The 4,227-nt window shown below is 39.4% G+C and overlaps 1 long non-coding RNA gene across 2 annotated transcripts; it reads right to left on the reverse strand.

Moving 5' to 3' along the window:
• Positions 1–1,074: 1,074 nt before the first annotated feature.
• LOC138966570 (uncharacterized) lies at positions 1,075–4,227 on the reverse strand. Of its 2 annotated transcripts, XR_011455718.1 has the most exons (4): positions 3,988–4,227; positions 3,582–3,656; positions 3,196–3,279; positions 1,075–2,758 (listed from the first exon to the last, which is right to left on the reverse strand). It is a non-coding gene; the product is annotated as an uncharacterized lncRNA (long non-coding RNA). The 2 variants fall into 2 exon arrangements; XR_011455717.1 differs by lacking the exon at positions 3,988–4,227 and having other exon boundaries at positions 3,582–3,969.

The following is a 4,227-nucleotide window of genomic DNA, read 5'->3' on the forward strand; positions in this document are numbered from 1 at the left end:
TGCCAGAGGTTGTTGCAACTACAACTTTGAAGAACTGTGTCGTGATGTACAGCAGCTTCCCGAGTCATGGTGCCTCGCGAAGAACGAGGGGAACCAGGTGGTTAAGGTTGTTGTGCTGGAGCCTGGAGGCCAGCTTGGTTAAGGTTTGACTTTGAGTCAGCATTTTCAGTGATTTTTCTACGCAGCCGATGGTGTTTGGATTTAAAGTGTAAAGGAAAAAGTCCCTCCTGAAGCAGCGTGCTGCAGTTTAGACTGGCTTGGCGACAGTGTTGAAGTGAGTGACAAGTAACATTTTCAGTAAATCGCTTTGTGTTACAATTAATCAACACCAATTCTGAGCCAAGAGAATGATTTTTTTTTTTTTTCCATTTGGAATGTTGTGTTTTATAGGTTAGGTGTGGAAAATTGGATTTGACTGTAAAGCTCTTTAGCAGAGAATGTAAATAAACTTGACCAAGAAATTATTGCAACAAATTTCAAACTCCCAAATTAAAGCATTGATTAATTCCCGTTAATTAATTAATTAAATTAAATGTCACAAGAATTTATGCTTTAATTTGGGTGCAACATGTTGAAACTTTGTTTGAGAATGTATCTACTTCATTGATTAAATATATGCATGTGTATGAATAGGAATCTTTCTTGTGTCAAATTGTGCGAATTGAGACTGAGTGAGATAGTGAATGTTGGTACATTACAGGGCCGGACTAAGCAAAGAGGAGGGGGGGGGGGGGGGGGGGTTGCCAGTGGTGGTCCAGGGGGATGTTCCTCTGCCCCTTGTGGGGGTCAGGGGAAGGGTAGGTCATATTCTGAGATAGGAAAATGGTCGCTCCTTGCATGAAACGGCATAAAATAAACAATAATACATTTTTTTTAAATAAGTGAGGTACATGTTTAGGTTGGGGAGGGGGGGTTGCATAACCCCCCCCCCCCCCCCCCCCCCCCCCCCGTAGCCCTAGTCCGGCCCTGCATTAATTGTCACTGTATGGTGTGTGTCACTGTGACCAAAGATACATATGCTCTATTTGAGTTCATACAACTTCCAATTCCATTCAAACGTTAACAAAGTGTTGCTTTCTTTCTTTCTTTCTTTATTTGGTGTTTAACGTTGTTTTCAACCATTCAAGGTTATAACAAAGTGTTGCTGGTATGCGACTGAACATGTTCTATTAGGAAAGCAAAGCAAATTCCGGTGTACATAGTGGTCAACATAAAAACAATCAGACGCATCGATGCAAGACATTTATCAAGTGGCTGACAATTGATTTTGAAATGAAAACTGTTTGCAAAATATATCGCTGTCAAAATTATATTTTGAACAAGTACATAAAGGAATTAGGTTTGAACCATAGCAAAATGAATATGTTTAAATTTTTCATGTTGCAGACTTAAATTTACATGGACTCATGAAAATACAGAACAGGCACTGAACAAGCCATGTGATACAATACTGAACCAAATAGGAAGAGAAGTACATTTTAACGACAGCAGATTTTAACACAAAAAATCGACACCTAAGACAACAATCAAGAAGTTCAAATTCAATGTACATGCACTTGATCAGATGGGATAGTTTGTACTGCATGAAGAAAGATCATACACAACACACTACAGAGATCCTTCCTGATTGTTCTCAACATTGTATGTTTTCAGCTTTTTCCTCAAACTCCTTTCTTTCCATGTGCATTTCATTTTGTCCAACATTGCATGTTTTCAGCTTTTTCCTCAGTCTTTTCTTTCCATGTACATTTCATTTTGTCCATCATTGTCTTCAGTTTGTGGTGGAGTCTTATTTAAAAAAAACAGAACATTTTGCAAAGTGTCTTCTTGAACAGCTTGTGAAAGATCAAATGAATACAAAGTGTCATAAAAACACACCGGAACAGCATCACTGTTCCTGCATGGTTCAATAAAGTCATCTGCTTTTGCCTGTGTGTTGATGCACAGGTTTCCCAGAAAATATGTTCCATGGACATCAAATCACCAAAGGGAAGTAAAGTAATCGCTCTTTATGCATACGACATGTGTAATAGATTAAGCGAGAGTTGTACGGAACCTTTTCTCCTGGCACGAGAGGATGAAAGTCGCTTGTATATTTCAATGCTTGTTATTCTCTCAGGTGCCAGGAGAAAAGGTTTTGTACAACTCTCGCTTACTCTATTACACGGTCATGTCGTATGAATAAAGAGCAATTACTTCCCTTTGGTTATTTGATATCATCAACGCTTTGCCTCATTCTGTTTAAGATTTCTGCTTTGTGTTGCATGGACAGACACATCTGCAATACATTGGGCTTGACAAAGGTCAGTTTGCCCTTGTTCAGCATGCTTGTCATGTCAGGGGTGTTTTCACTCTTTTCACTGTAGGATTCAGGTGCGCAAGTCAGGGCTTCCAAACACTGCAATTTCTCATCTCTGTACGCACTCTTTTGGAGACACCAAACTCTCTGTTTTAGCTTTTTGGCAACACATCCTCCAACATACTTTGCATTGTCCTCTTCATCCTCTTTGATTTCTAATGCACTTACTGGTTCCCTAGTTTTTCTTCATAGGCCTTTAAGACACCAACAGTATAAACATGTTCAAGGCAATCCAGGCTGAAACTGCAGGGGATACTGTCAACTCAGTAATGCCTGAATGCTGGGTTGAAAAAGCAGAGTAGTACCTGGCCCACGCCTTCTCCTTGGCAGCATTCCCAACCTTGCCTCAGGGAACTAGGCAGTCATGAAGAAGCAGAAGTTTCTCTTCCAGATCTGCACCTAAAACACAGAAAATAAAATATTATAAATAAAACAACACACAAATATAGCAGAAATCAACCCAAGAGTGAAACTGAAGATGTAGATGCATGCACACAATCAAAACCAACAACACACGACAACAACCCAAAACTACACTTTACATGAATGGATGTGAACATATTAAATTTTTTATTCCATTTGTCGTTATAGAACGTGTTGACAAACCACTTTCATGAATCCTTATCATGTCTTTCAACTATGACATGTGCTATCAATGATCCTAAAAAACACATGAAATATTGTAGTGGCAGGCATGTACCTAAAATATTTGTAAACAGTAGCCTCTCTGTGCAACGAAGCAGTATTTTTGCTCGAAAACTATGAATGAAAGTGATCTTTCAGGTACTGGGACTTTGCAAGCTGATTTTTTTATATCGCCTTACTCAAAAACTTACTTTTCAATTACTGAATTGGTCGACAAGCCCTCTGAGCTCCGGCGAAAGGCAGTTGTCATTCTTGGTAGATCATGCACAAGCGTTCTGCAATAAAGCATGCAATTTAGAAGTGACAATGAATTTAAAAACAACAGAAGACATCAAGCATATATCAAAACAGAATTATGCTGGAGGGGAAAGAAAACAAATATATTGCACTGATCTTTTTGATGTGTTGATCTGACTTCAGTTCCTGCACCATTTTTAACTTCCATGCATGATGTACATTCAAATCAATCAATGGTTCAGTTATAATATATCACTTATCGGTTATTTCTTGAATATCTGTTGTTCCAGTTCTAAATTTTCATAGTCTTTTACATAGATCTGTCAATATTTTTACTTACTTTTGGCAATTCTTGGAGTTTCTTTTGTGGTGATGCTGTCATCTTTTCAGCGATTGAGATGTCGGTACTTTCCCCCTGAAAAAACAACAACCATGGAATAGAAAGGGTATCTATAAATCTACAGCCGAATTTCTAACATTCAGAAATTGTTCTGTTGCAAATTTGTCGGTTCGCTGAGCTAAAATAGTGGCCGATGTGAACGAGAATTCTGCAGAAAAACGATCTGCTGATCAGCTTGAGTGCACAGCTTCGGATTTACCAGTGTGTCAGATGCTCTCGCGTTTCAAGTGTTAAAAACAAAAATAATGACGTGCCGTCCACAATCAATCTTTATTGTTGATTCACATGACTCATTTCAATCATCAGCAATGATCTTTTTGTATTGCTTTGTTTGCTTTTCACATACCTCAGTCACAAACTCCACCTCCCCTTCGAAATTCTCCTTCTTCTCCATGTGTTGAAAGACTGCACCGGAAGTAAAGTTACTGTCAAAACCTCTCGCAGCCGCAGACGGGAGTTCGAAACAGAGCCAGCGTTGGCGCGCGCGCAGAGTTGGCGATCCTGTCAAGGGATATCTATGCACAGACATACACACGCACAGACGCACGCACGCACGCACGCACAGACAGACAAAGTTACGATCGCA

This window comes from Littorina saxatilis, linkage group LG5 (genome assembly GCF_037325665.1).
Source record: "Littorina saxatilis isolate snail1 linkage group LG5, US_GU_Lsax_2.0, whole genome shotgun sequence".
Taxonomy (NCBI): domain Eukaryota; kingdom Metazoa; phylum Mollusca; class Gastropoda; order Littorinimorpha; family Littorinidae; genus Littorina; species Littorina saxatilis.